At 46.5% G+C, this 14,828-nt stretch overlaps 1 long non-coding RNA gene across 3 annotated transcripts; it reads right to left on the reverse strand.

Moving 5' to 3' along the window:
• Positions 1 to 857: 857 nt before the first annotated feature.
• On the reverse strand, positions 858 to 12,115 carry LOC140690956 (uncharacterized). 3 transcript variants are annotated; one of them, XR_012066373.1, is made up of 5 exons: positions 11,931 to 12,115; positions 11,126 to 11,293; positions 9,254 to 9,384; positions 7,726 to 7,813; positions 858 to 3,640 (listed from the first exon to the last, which is right to left on the reverse strand). It is a non-coding gene; the product is annotated as an uncharacterized lncRNA (long non-coding RNA). The 3 variants fall into 3 exon arrangements; XR_012066372.1 differs by lacking the exon at positions 11,126 to 11,293; XR_012066374.1 differs by lacking the exons at positions 858 to 3,640; positions 11,126 to 11,293 and adding an exon at positions 4,008 to 4,120.
• Between the last annotated feature and the right edge of the window lie 2,713 nt (positions 12,116 to 14,828).

The raw sequence follows: 14,828 nt of genomic DNA on the forward strand, positions 1-14,828 counted from the left end.
AAAGCAGTAGGGGAGATTTAAATAAAGAAATCCAGCACAGACACCACGAGCAAGGGTCCCCGGGTTCGAGGATAATAAGGAAGCTGATTTCCCTCATCCAAAGACAAAAGTGACATCTTCTTAAAACTGCTAATTCGATTTGAAGGGAGAAATAATTACCCACTCTGGCTGTCAAGCTGAAATGTCCACAGGGAGGAAAATGGACTTCACCCACGTGAACTCCGTGGGTCAGAGCCAAAAGCTGCATTAGTCAAAAAAAAGTGTGTGGGGCGGGGCGGGTCATAGCTCCATTAGATCAAAAGCATGTCCTCGAGAGAACAGGGCATGAAGTTTTGTGAGTGGCTCGAGTTAGACTCACACTGGGGACGTTTCTATTTTTAATGAATTTCTCACAGATTGCAGCATAAGCAGGCCCACAGTTGGAAGCTGGGCAAAGCAGGGATGTGGCAACTGAAACGATTTTCCAAGTTCTCATTGATTCAGACCGATGTCTGTGGCTGGCAGTGGTCCTCCCGGCATTGACCTTGGCCGTCAGTCAATATCATCAGATCCTGTAACACAGGACAGCTTCATTTCATCTTTACTCTCTGCCCAGGGCATTCAGACAATGACACCTTCTACTCATTTGTGACCAGAGATAATGCCTACCCCTTAACAATACAAAGCCGAATGGATCAAATGCAACGTTAAAAGTGCCTCCCCCCACGATGGGAAAGAGCCCCGCCTAGGAACAATTTCCCACAAGCATTAGCGGGTCGCCAGCTACATCATTTGCTACAATTGTGTACACACATTCAAACTCCCTGGAAGGGTTCTGCGCTCTGTAATTAGAGAGCAATTCAAGTTGGAAGCATAGAGGTGGGGGGGTAGTATTTTATTTTCGTCAAATGCTAGAAATCAAGCGTTCATTGTCGATGGTGCAAGTTTCGGAACGACTGACTGACAGTCATTCTGTTCATGGAGAAAGCAGGAAACAGAAATCTAGAAAGACTTCATCTTGGTTTCAAGGAAGCTTTCTTACAGCATCTGGTTGTGTTCGATGTTGTGGGTGTCACATCTGAAAATCGTGAACAAGTTGCTGAAAGGAAATGTTTGAAGTGATGCTGAGGACCGGAAGAAGGCGGTGGGGCCCACGCCTTATTCACCTGGTGCCCCTCCCACGCAGCACGCACTTCATCCTTCCGCAGTGGTGACTGAACAAATGATGCTCAGACATTAAAATGTACCCAGCAAGCAGACGAAATGATAGAAACATTGGAGCACGCGGGACAAAGCAACAAGGGAGCCCCGGCTCCCTGACTAACACTCTCTGACCTCAAAAAATCCTGTGAGTTTCAGTGAAACCCTTCATCAGATGAAGGCTGGAGGCCCTGGCTTCCTTGTGACTGTCGTGAGGCCCCAGGGCGGAGAGAGGCGTGTGGGTCTGTGTATCTGCCTTTGGTGCTGGGTGTGGTTTGTTGCGGTTTGAGCAACCTAGCTCCATCCTTGTTCTTCTTTTGTCAAAAATCAGGGGTCACTTGGATGCAGGTGGTTTCCTCTTCTTTTGACAATTGACAGCATCCATTATGCACTGACTGCGTACAGTTGTCAGGGGGATGTTGGCTCAGGGATCCAAGGCGATGACGGCAGGAGATTTCCATAGGCAGACACCCTAGTGAGGACCACAGATGCAGGCTTCATGGAGATCACAGACCAGTCAGGTGAGACACACCCAGGCAAGCATCCATCCATCCGTCCGTCCTTACGTCCATCCACCCACCCTACAGCAAGCATGGGCTGATAATCCGCTCTACACACTGGGACAGCAGGAAGGTGCCCCTCAGTTCCTCTTCAGTGACAGCACTAGAGGCACGGGGTGGGGGACACCCTAAGGAGGTGCAGTGGGTTTGAGGGATTGCAGGGCTGGGCCGATCAAGAAGACTTAACCAGCAGGTGGCAGCAGCACACAACGGGCTCATCTGGGCCACACTGACAGGTTCGCGGGCAGAAGTCACCCCCCACATGAGACATCCAGAGGCTACTCTGTGGTGGCCACTGCCCAGAAAGGGACCGAAACAAGGCAGCTCTGGGGAGGGGGCTTCTGTGTCCAGGTGACGTCTCTCAGGAGCGTGGCAGGGGGTCTCGGGTCAGGAAGCTCCAAAGGCCAGTAGCCACTTGGGGTCTTTATGGCTGTAGGGTTTGTCTCAACCTGCGGCTTGCAGATGTCAGGTGCAGCCTTGTGGCGTATGCAAGTCAGCCAGGCTCGAAATGGCAAAAATGTGCTCGTTTCGTCTATGTTGAAACACTTGGTTGTGTAAAAATTTGAGTCTGACGCGAGTAGGTTTGGAGCTCATGGTTCTCACCCAGCCTGCTGCAAAGATATCCAATTAGGGGTCAATACACAGGGAACGTCTCTGGCTCATTTATATATCATGAATGTAACAGATCCTGGCTTCACAGAGATGACACGTTTGTGAGTGATGCAGAGATGCACACCCAGCCATCCTTTCACGCCGCACGTGGTGATTAAGCACCTGGCATTGCGCTGGGCAAGGGAGCTACAGCAGTAAAGGTGATCTGTGTGGGGACTTGTGCTGCAGTGTGCGAGGCCCGCACAGATCTGGGTCTGAGTAGAGGCGGCAGGAGCTACGACAGCAGGGAGGACGCTGAGTGACGCGGGTCCCACGTCAGCTGCAAAGCGGGGTGAGTCTGGGAGCGTCATGAGAATTCTGGGAGGCACCGGCGACCAAGCCAGTTCTGGAAGGATGAAGTGGGACTGTAACAGGGAGGAACGAATCTGACTCCACGTGGAGTCCTGACCAGGTCCCCCTGGGAGTGACCGCAGGAAGGAAGAAGTTAACACATCCCCTCCGGAGGCTGACCGGAACCAGGAAGTGTTTGACTTCACTTCCTTCCTTTAGTATAAAAGAAGCCTGAATTCTAACTCGGGTAAGAGGGTTCTTCTGGACACTGGTCTGCCGCTTTCTCGGTCTGCTGTTTTTCCGAATAAGGATGCTTTTCTTGCCCCAACAGCTCATCTGTCGATTTCTCGGCCAGCTGTGTGGCGAGCAGTCTGAGCTCGGACTTGGTGACAAGACAGTCTGCTGAATAGCTGGGGAACGATTCTGCAGACTGAGGGATCGGCGTTGACAGCGCTCAGAGGTGGGGTACACCAGGGGATCAGAGGCCTGCGTGTGAGTTTGGTGCAGTGCTGGATGGAAAGGCAGGAGGGGGGCGATATCAGACGGTGTAAGCAGGCAGGGGCCACAGAGAGCAGGACTTGGGGGTCACTAACATTAAGAAATGGGGCCCATGAAGATCTTGCATGAAAGTGTATATGGTTCTGCTGGACTGTAGGGAAGGGTGGATGGAAGGACACCAGACAGGAGGCAGGCCCTGCAATCCAGGTGATGGGGGGCGAGGGCCAGAAGGGAGCTGGCACGGAGACCACACAGAGAAGAGCTCAGACTGCGGCTGCAGGTCCTGCGGAGGAAGTGCAAGTTGACCGATGGCTCCTTGGAGGACAGAGGATGTGCGGCCCCCCAGTGGAACGTCCCTGTGCTCAGCGCAGTGTCCTGAACGTAGCTGGTCCCTGAGATTACCCAAGTGGAAGAGGGCCGGCATTTGTTAATCACTTACTCTCCATCTTCACATCTCTGATCTGCAGGGAGGAAGAAAGACCACCAGGTTAGGCAGGCAAGGTATTGTGTGATCAAAAGGAAGGCATGGGGGTGCCTGGTTCAAGGTTAGTGGCCGAGACAAAGGGGGCCTCCTGCAGAGAGCGCTTTCCTGCTTGGTTTTAATAGCTCCCTCCCTTTGGTTCTACTTGGGTGCACCTAATACAATTTCTCTGAACATCTGTAAAGTCAATTCATCTCTGTCGCCCTGTATTTTAAACCAAACCAAAACCCGACACTAATCTTTCATTTATAGCAACCCAGTGGTATATGAATTCCATTACATCACAGGGGATTACAAGGCAGACTCTGTTTTTATCTCAGGATGAATTTGGTGACGCCTGCCTTTGTTCACTGAGCTGAATAAAGCTTGCTGCTCTGTTTGGTACCAGGGATGGTAAGCACACAGTCAGTCTCTTTAGCCTGTTACATCTTCCTCATTCTTAGCTGAGAAAAATTCTCCTCTGTCAAAAAGAAATACTTAGATCAAGTCATTTAATCCCTGAAAGACAGATGGATTAAAACGTTTTTATTAAGCCATCGCACTCAATCTGCAAAATATGATAGTTCTGTCCACACAACCAAGTGAAGGCAGAGTAATGGGAATTATAATTACTGTCAGGGGCAGGGGGAGGGTAGAGCTCAGTGGAAGAGCGCGTGCTTAGCATGCACAAGGTCCAGCGTTCAATCCCCAACACCCCCATTAAAAATAAGTAAATACATAAGCCTAATTGTCCCCCTTCAAAAAAAGAAAAAATAATTATTGCCACACATGGCAGGTATTTGATCAGGAAAACTTCACTTTCTTAGGAAATAACCTTTAGAAGTGGTTTATTTCATGAGCAAGTCGCTCTATTTATAAAGAACTAATTTTGTACGTTAAGGGAGGTGCATTTAAATTAATAGAACTTACTATTCAGGAAACTTAATATTCAGGAAAGAGGAATCGCATGTCTGGTGAATTTCCAGCCAATGGACTCTCTGCGAAGACAAAGGCATTTGTCCCCTGCTCCCACATGCGCCCCCTTCCCTGGGGACATAAGTCCTGCGGGTTTGCTGTCTGTATTTGGCAGGAACAGAAATGACACATACAGTGGCCAACAGAGGCCATCAAGTGGTTCTGAAGTTGAAATTATAGGACCAGGAGACACCAGTGTTTACTAAATCCATCTCTGACACAACATCCAAGAGCTACGTGGCAGCCTCACTGAACGCCCTGAGAGACTTCAGTCTGCTTTTCCCCAGGTTAGCAGACAAAGTACAGCCCCACAGTGGGATTGGGGACATCTTACACTGAAAATTGAATCACCATGTAAAAGGTAGGCTGCAATCTGGGACACATTTAGCCTTAAAAATGATTTACAGTTTATCTGAAATTTAACTGGGAGTCCTGTGTTTTTGTTCATTAAATCTCAATCACCTTGCCAACCCCAGCAGCCCGTCACCCACTCTGCCAGCCTACTCGGGAGAGGACGCTGTCTTAATAAAAAAAGAAACAGTACATACACATTGGATGAAGGCTGAGTGTCAAAAGTCTTTCCCTATTGTTGGCTCAAGTTTCTTTGTGTGTGTGTGTGTGTGTGTGTGTTTTGTGGGTGAGGTAATTAAGTTTATTTATTTACTTTAATTTTTTTAAATGGAGGGACTGGGGATTGAACCCAGGACCTTGTGCATGCTAAGTATGCACGCTACCACTGAGCTGTACCCTGTCCCCTACTTTCAAGTATTTTAACGCCCCTAAATCTGACAGGTGTGGATTGAAGAGCACAGATCCTAAATTTTATGTTTGGAGGAATTCATGATTTAACTTTAAAAAATTTTTATTATTATTTTTTTCTTGCAGGCGGAAGGTGATTAGGTTTATTTATTTATTTGATCAATGTTTTAAATGGCGGTGCTGGGGACTGAACCCCAGACAAGGTCCCAGTGCATGGACCCAGAGTTGTAAAACAAAGCTCTCAGCAGGTAGAGATGTCTTACTTTAAGCAGGCAAAATACGTGAAAGGACTCTTTTGTTGATTCAAACTGTAGTATTTCCCAATAGGAAATGGAACAAAAAGGAAGGCCCATGAAGATCTACATTCAGCCCAGCTTTGAAGAGTTAACTGTTTCACGGATGCTTAAACAGAGGGAAGAAGAAATAAATAAAAAGAGAAACAACAAAAGGAGGAAGGAAAGAAGGAAGAAAAAGGTGAAGGCGAGAGGGAGGGAAAAAGGAAAAATCCTAGCAAATGACTTACGAAGGCTCCACCCTCCTCCCATTTGCAATGAGCCGAGGGGACACTAAAGTGATGGGGGTTTGGTGGCAAAGGAAGTCACAGATGAAAATGCCGATTGATGCTGGAAGTGTTCTTGGGCGAATTACTTAAACTCTCCAATTTTCCGTGTTCTCTTCTGTGAAATCATGATGCTAACATATGCAAACTTAAAAAACCAGCATGAATAAACCCAACAAAACACCTGGCTCTCAGCACAAAATCACCTTTGTCAAACTATCCAGTGGATGAGTGAACCCATGACACACCCCTGGGAAGTGGACGTCAGTGTCCTCGAGGTCTGTGTTCCGATCGGGTGCCACTCTGGCCCCATGCCTTCAACGGCTGTGAAGAAAGATTGGTGATGAGATGTAATTAGATGTGAATTGCACTTTTGAGAGCTCATAGTATTTATGATTAACTCAAAATAGCATATTTAACCTGAGTGTACTTTAGCGCCATAGATCCTATGAATGCAAAATTATTTTTTATGTGTGCCGACAAGGCTAAATATTGTTACATGATTTTTTTTTTTAAATCAGTGTTTCACCACAAAATTAAGTCATCTTCATCTTTCTTTCATTGGCCACATAAATGGTAGTCTAGGCGCTGATAGCTGATTGAGATTAGAATTAAAACATTCCCTTGATTAGACACATTGGTCTTGCCTCCAACTACCCCACCCCCAGCCTTTTAAAGGATATAATTTAAGGACAAACAACAGGAGGGGTTCATTTTCCCCATGGGTAGTGAGTTTATGGAGAGCGTTGTCTGTAATGTCTGTGCCACTGAGGTCTGAAATTGGTAAAATGAAGGATTTCGGTAAATGAATGAGGTCACGCCAGAAAATGGCTTTAGGGCCATTTCAGAGATTTGTTTGAGAAGTTTTGTGTCAAGCATGTTCTACTGGAGAATGCGCAGCCACTCCCTGTGAGTAGGGTCTAAGGCTGTCCCCTCCACGGCCCCTTGCCGAGATCTGAGGGGTGTGTGGCGTTACGAGAAAGACCAGCGAGCGCCATGTTGAAGTTTCAGATAGTAACCAGTCTTGACTCTCTCAAATACCTCAGGCAGACAGAGTATCTACTTTCTTTGCAAGTGAAAGCTCACCTCTTTCTGAGTGAGAGAAAATGAGTCCCCCACGGTGTCTTTGTATCTCAGTGGAGGGGATCTTGACATCCTTCTAGCGCTTGACTTTGGCTGTACGGAAAAGAGACAGGAGTGTCACCCAACTCAGGTCGGGCTGCTCGTCACTCAAGAATCCAATACTGAGAGGCAAGTGTTGGGCAAAAGGAAAGAGCGCTTTATGGAGGAATCCGGCCGTCCTGGGGAGGAAGGTGGGCTCTTGTCCCAAAGAACCAACACCCCAACTCCCCAGGTTTTGCTCAGAGATTATAGAAGGAAAAGGTTGGAGCTTATGCAGCCATCTTACCACCATGAGGTGACAGCCAAGAGGATGACGAGCCAACACACAGAGAATACAAAAAGAAAAAAAAAGAAAGGACAGTGGCTGAATCCCATGAGACATGGTAGAGAGCTGAGTGGTGTCACAAACCCCAAATGCTCTGCAAAGGAACAGTTCATGTTCTTTTGACTGAAGCCACTGCTGGTTGGATTTTTATTCAACTACGGCTGAAGCATTGTAAATAATACAGATAGTATTTTGACCTTTATTTTACTTTAACCAGACCAGTAATATTTAACAACGGGTAAAACCAGAAAAGGCATAAAAGGAAAACGTGATGAGTCGTAATCTCATCATGTGTAAGTATTTCTTCCTTTCAATCCTGTTTGTTTACAATTCAGGTTTTACTAACCTCCCTGTCCTGTGATGAAGCGGGAAATGCATTTAGTCTTTGGTCTGTCAGCTTCATTCCGTCCTTCCCCAGTTCTCCAACTCTAAAACTGGGGGTTAGAAAACATCCACTTAACAGCCTAACTTGTAAAATCCTCTTCTAAAAGCCATCATTCTGCACAGAGCTAATGTTTCCGCAGTTTCCAGCATGGAGCGGGGCCCGGGTGGCTGTTGGCAGATTAAATAATTGGCATATTGGAACGTCTGTCTTTCTCAGGAGTAAGGCTGGAGTCTGCTTATTTATACTCAAAGTCACTTCTTTGCTTATCTCTTGAGTTTGTAGCACAATCTCTTTGGAGGGCTGGCATACTGAAGGGACCGCAGTTCAACAGCCAGATCATCCAGTCACAATGACAGACGGACTTTGGGAAAGACGACAATCTCCTAGCCCCAGGGCTTAGCTCTGGAAAGCTGTTCAGAGATCAGCTGGCTACACAAAGCATGCAGCCTCTGTGCTGATAAAGAGAGAGATTTCCAGTCAGTGCCCCTGATAATTAAGTGGCCTTGTCAGAAGTTCGAGCTATGCACAGATGCAATTGGGAGCATTTGATTTTAAGAAGATGCAAACACATAAAGGAGAATAAAAAAGCATTTCAAAAAATGGCCTCTGACTCCTCTGATGCCAATCAGACTTAAAATAATGTTGCTACCAAAAGACCCTCAGTCCTTTACTTTGAAGCTCCTTTAGGTGTGCGTGGCTGAGCTTGACAAAAGCATAAAATGTGCTTTCAGACACTTTTTAACATTTATGTATGCGCATTGTTGGATTTTTAGCATGTAAATCAGGCTTCGGTGAGGATGGAGGCTGCCTCATCAGCCAGTGTAGCAGTGGATGTTTAAGGCAATTAGAGTGGAAAGAGCATTTGGCCAAGGTGGGTCCACGCTGATGGTGGAAATTGATCTGTCACTGGACTGGACTCGGGCAGCCACATGGACGCTTAAGATAAACGCGCCACCTTCCTAAGAGCAAATGATCCTTGTAAAGTCGGCCAGCGGTAGATTAATTTAGTGCGAGCAAGAGGGCCCTTGTCAACAGCCTTTACTGCTGTACATCCTGATTTATAAACAGAAAACAGTGGTTCAACATTATTCTGGAGGATTGGCTTGAAACCGGGTAGCAGCCGTGGTAGTCGGGCAGTGAAGCAGCCCAGCATCGCGAACCCTGCAGCTGCGGGGTTTGGGGGGGCAGGCTGCAGAGGGGCTTAGGAGCCTGACTGCCCGTGTCCCCGTCCTGGCTCTGCCACTTCTTGGCTCAGCACCCCTGGGCAACGTCATTAACCACCACGTGCTCGTTTTTCTGTTCTATAACCCAGGACTGATGCTAGAAACACTGCACGTGCTAAATGAAGTTAATGGATGTGACGAACTTCGTCTAGCGCCCGGCCACGTGTGCGTGGCCCACGGGTGTGAGCTGTCATCACCCCCCGGGGACCAGCGGTGTGTCCATCTAGTGCCCCCTCCCTGGCTTTGGTTCCACTTGCCTCCCTTGCCTCCCACGAGGCAATGAACGAACGGAGGGCTGCCTCTGCTGGATGGCAAAGGGGAGGATAAAAGAGAAGCTCCTCCGAGGAGGTCATTAAAAGTGGTAACATCGTCATCTGATACCACTTATATGTGGAATCTAAAAAAAAAAAGGATACAAATTCTATTTACAAACCAAAACCAGACTGACAGACATAGAAAACAAACTATGGTTACCAAAGGTGAAAGGGTGAGGAGGGATAAATTAGGGGGTGGGGGTTAACAGACACACATTACTATACCTAAAATAGATATAGCACAGGGAACTGTATTCAGTATATTTTAGTAACCTATAAAGGAAAAGAATCTCAAAAGAAAAAAATATATACGTACGTAGGTGTATAACTGAATCACTTTGCTGTACACCTGAAACTAAGGTTGTGAATCAACTACATGTCAATTAAATATTTTTTCAAAGTGGGGAGAAAAACGGTAACATCTCAAAATGTTATTTTAACCACAAAACAATGGGAGAAAATTCCAAGGAAATTTTCATTCTCTGTGCTCATGTTACTGTGCGTTAAATGAACATTTATGTGAGAATCAAAGGACATTAGCTGGTCACCTCCTCATCCAAGGGGCTGAATGGAGTCCGTCCACTTTCGAGGCTTCAAATAGATGTGAAAGAAATGAGAAATACAAAAAAGGGGGGAGGGGCGGGGGTAGTTGGTTGAAATTCTAATCTACGTTCTCATTTCCTTTCGTTTTAGTCTTTAATTACTCTCGGCTAGCGGATGTCCAGCCGAAAGAGACAGCGGGGTGTCTGCCCTCACTGGTCCCAGCGCCTCCGGGCTCCAGCCACACTGCCTTAGAGGAGCAACTCCTGGTCTGCAGTTTCCGGCTGAGGGGTTGTTCATTCAAGACTCAACCCCTTGGAAGCCTGTTCTCATTAGTGGCTGCATTTGAGCAGACCCAGATCGGCACAAACTTATTAATATTCTTACTTGCACACTTTGGTTTTAAATAATAGATGCTCTTGAACATTCCCCAGGTAGTGTTATTTTGTACCATATATTTTATCCAACCTTCTTTGAATTATTTAGTTAGAATTTTAAAAGGCAGTAATCATGCCATTTACCTCTTCTGATTTTCCCACACAGCAGGATCTTAGATTATGCCAATATTTTGCATCAACAACAGAAATAAATGGCCCTACTTAAAATTTAGGTCACATCAAGATTTTCTGACCCAATAAAAGTGTTAGTCGTCTAAGAAATCCTTCCAGGCAATTATCAATATGTCACAATAATATAAAAGTGTGACACTTGAGACTGAGTCCAGAGTCCATATTTGAAACAGGTTGTAAATTATTATATTTCCAATTAAATATATGCTTAAATATACACACTCCTGTGTACTCCTGAGAGCTGACATGACCGAAATGCAATGCTGAGGAACCCTTTAAAGATGAGAGTCACAGTTTGCTAAGCAAGGTTTTGAAGGTGACTGGGAAATTAAAAACAACAATATTGATGCTATGAGTTCAGTTGGGTTGCAGAAGTGGGGAGACGGTGAACTTCCTGCTCCCAAAACTTGAGACTATAGGATTTGTTGGCCCAGTCTGTGAAGCGCTTGATTTTTATATTTAGTGTTTACGGAGGTCAGAAGATACTATGTGTTAAACAAAGAAGCTGCAAGGATATATTGTACAGCACGGGGAATACAGCCGCCTGGTTCGGTAGGAAACCAATCCTGGTAATTTTCAGGGTACCCCTCCTCCCATCTGTCCTGGAACTTTCTAAATTCCTGGGCAAACTGGGGTCGCTGGTCTCTCTGTCTTGGAACTCAAGGACAACGTCCTACGGGGCCGAAATGTCACGAGGAGGCAGGGGGGACCTTACCAGGCAGGGCGGACATAGTGTCTCTGGCTCTGGCTTAGCTCAAAGGGAGGGAGCCGACGTCCCGAGTGGGCGCCCAGGAGCGGCCCCCGCGATGGGCTGGGGGCCAGAGGGTTTCCTCAGTTCTGGCTGGGGCGAGCTCCAGGGCTCTAGGCAGTGCCATGACAGATCCTATGAAAATCACCAGAATTGACTTCCTGCCAAATCAGACGGATGGCGCAGAGCCGGACTGGACGGCACTAAGGAGAACTAAGTGCTGCCCGTTAGTACACGAGGCACTTGTTTTCTTAAACTCCCGCGTTCGCTGAGATGGAGAAAGGAGGGCTATACAAAGAAATACACTCTGCAGAGAAGACTCAGGGGGAGAAATGGGAGGGACCATATCTCAGCTGCGCCGATTCCTTCTCCATGCTTCAAACGGTCCTGAGAAAACCACAAATGGCTTGGATGCTTGTTCCTGTGAACCAGCCAGACAGCTTGCTTACCAAGACCTGCTTTAAGTCCTCCCACTGCTGTGTCCACCATCCAACCTACTGCTGCTCCAAAGTAGCAGACGGGCTCTCCCGGACTCCCTCTGGGAGCCGTGACCGGCTTAAGCTTGATTCCAAGCGGGGTCCCAGCGGGAGTCAGCAATGAGCCTGCTTTCCTCTGAAAAGCTTCCGAATGCCTCAGCACAACCCGGCCCGGGACAGGGGGGGTCTTCAGCTCTGGATTGGGCAGCACGAAGGTTTTGGAAAGATCCACAGTCAAACCAAGATCCCATCAAACCAAGATCCCATCAAACCAAGAATTCAAACTCAACACTTACGCTCCTGGCTGAAGAGGAAACATTTTATCTAGAAGATGTAGGAACCAAACAAAACCCATTTACCTACAGCCTGTTTTTAAGAATTCAATCTCTGACGTTATGATAAATGAAGGTCAGACACCTGTTTAGAAGCCCCACGTCACAATGACAGGAGCCCAGAGCTGGGAGCAGGGGCTTGAGACCCCCTCCCGAGGGCCCCAGAGAACTAGCTGGGACCGCTGGTGTCCAGGGGACCCTGTGCTCTGTGACAACACAGGTGTCACAAGCAAAGTTTTTGTCATCTGGCCATGATGAGACAACACTCAGCCAAAACCTGAGCTAACTATTAATGCAAAAGGCGAGCATGTTGGATGGGCCCAGGGGAAGCGAGCGTGTTTAATTCTGACAACGATCTTGTATCAGGGCTCCAGGGATTTTGTCTGGCCACCTGCGAAGCCAAGAGAGAGCTGACGGGCCAGAAGACAAAGTACTGGGTGTGGAGGCTGGACACGTAGTATAGGAGGGGATGCCGGTTGGAAGGCACGTGCAGACAGGGTCAGGGGTTTGTGGAGCTGGAAGGGAGGAAGGATGTCAGAGGAAGATCTGGTTAGCTCTGGAACCAGGCTGGAGGATCTGAACTAGGTGCAACATTCAGGATGTGTCCGGCTCACTGAGACACATCCCCCAGGCAAAACGCCGGAGGATGTTCCTGGAGACCCTGTGACCCTGTCAGGCAAGACCACCTAAAGGACCCATGATGGACAGATCGTGAGACTCAGGTAAAAGTGGAAAATGATGCCTTTTTTTCTTTTTAAATTGAAGTCCAGTCAATTACAGTGTGCCAACATAGCACTATTTACAATAGCCAAGACATGGAAGCAACCTAAATGTCCATCAACAGATGACAGGATAGAGAAGCTGTGGTATGTTTATACAATGGAATACTACTCTGCCATAAAAAAGAATAAAATAATGCCATTTGCAGCAACATGAATGGACCTAGAGACCATCATTCTAAGCAATGCCATTTATAATCAGACACTGAGGCCGTGCTGTGAATGTGGACATCCATGTCCAATCTAAAGTGGCCCTTCCCCTTACCAGCACCAGAAAGACCCAGTTTTAAACACCACCAAGACCATCTTGGATGATGTCTTCCTGGCGGCAGTTAAGTCCTAGATACTTAGCAGTGCTCGATCAATAAAATACAGTCTTTGGGTGGTCCTTCTGTTGTGACACTGATAAACAAGGAAGTCCTTCTCTGCTTCCAAGTCTTGAAATGCTTGAGATGACATGGATGTCAGGCCACAGAGAGACTGTAAAAGGGGACAGGTAACAGTTGTCTGAAAGGAAGGAGGGGGAGTGGGCGGACTGGCACCTTTGGTGTCTGGATTTCAGTGACCGTGAACGTGGAAATCTATGCCTCCCAGCGAAAGCAGTGAAGCCAAGTGATGAAAAATCATCATCAAGTATGTTCTCTTCATTTGGCTGAAATTTGGGGGGGGGGGCGGAGAGAAGAATCCATTGGGTCCAACTACTTCATACAACTGCTCTTTCTTGGAAGCCCTCGCTTCATTTTTCTTTCAAAAGAAGTTACAGAAATTAACCTTCATTTTGAAATAACATGACAAGGACACCTGTAAAAGCAAATTCATCGGGAATTATATAAAAGCGTTGAAATCACGTTTCTTCTTGTAGTCAGCATCTGAGTTATTTCCTATTTATATGCAAATGTCAGTGTCCTGGGCTTATTTTATTTTATTTTTTTACAATCCTGGAATAGTATGTATTTCCTAAAAGTTTAGATGAGTGGAGTCCTGATTTGATAGTGAAACCATTCTGATAGCAGGTCCAGAAAATGCATTCCTGACTCCAATTGGGCATAGAACCCAATGACTGACATTGTTCATTTGCATCTTCAGATATGATAAGTTATTTTATTTTTATTTTCCAAGAGCATAATGATTTATTGATTCTGAAAATCAGCCCTGAATTTTAAAAAGCAGCATTCACTTTTTAGAAGCAAAGCCAGTGGGCAGACACATTGGCTTTGTCTTAATTATCTGCAACCTCCCATCTGTAGAATGACTTGTGGGTGAGCATCCTTCCTTAGTTATTTTGTTTCCCTGGTAATCCCTGTATCTGATTCCTTCCATGTTAGCTGTATTTTAAGTCTTTACTGAGAGAGCAGTTTATAATTAAAATGACTGCTAATTGTGGGTTGTTAATTAACTGCTGCCTAATGAGAAACTACAGAACAATTCGGTCCCTTCAGGGAGATGAGGGACCAGGGGACAATCACTCTTTAGGTTCAATGTGCTTTTTGTTTAACTTCCTTCCTGCAGACAAGAGCGCCAATGATTACAGCCTGTTTAGAACGTGGCAGAATAAAAACAGGATGGATATTGGGATTTACCTTGCTGTTGCTTCTACTCTTTCACATTCAGAAAAGGCCGGAAAAGTCAAAGGTTGGGGCAGGAATCTGAGACTACAGCTTAGATCCACTCCAAATTCAGCCTGGCCAGTCAAGGGCACCTTAGAAATTCTTCAGAATGAGAGTCCCCGTGGACGCCTGGTGTCCACACCCCAAGCGTCCAAGGAAAGATCACATTGGAAGGCAATTATTTGACCCTGTTGGTTTTCAAGACTGCTCTGAACACTTTTTTCTTTGTTTTCCTCCATCTTCTCCTTCCTAGCTAGCCCTGGTCCTCCTTAGCTGGGGTCCTTCCTACAAGACGATGAATGAGGACAGAATTCATTTGGAATGAGTGAACATCATCGAGACATGTGTGCTTAGTGGCTTGCCTGCAAATGTCATGGCTGTGTGTGCAAGGAATTCATTACAGCACTCATTTTAATTTCGTCTGATCCATACAAGGGTTCGCCCTTTACACACACAAGCAGAAGGAGATCCCAGCT

Source organism: Vicugna pacos, chromosome 32 (genome assembly GCF_048564905.1).
Source record: "Vicugna pacos chromosome 32, VicPac4, whole genome shotgun sequence".
Taxonomy (NCBI): Eukaryota; Metazoa; Chordata; class Mammalia; order Artiodactyla; family Camelidae; genus Vicugna; species Vicugna pacos.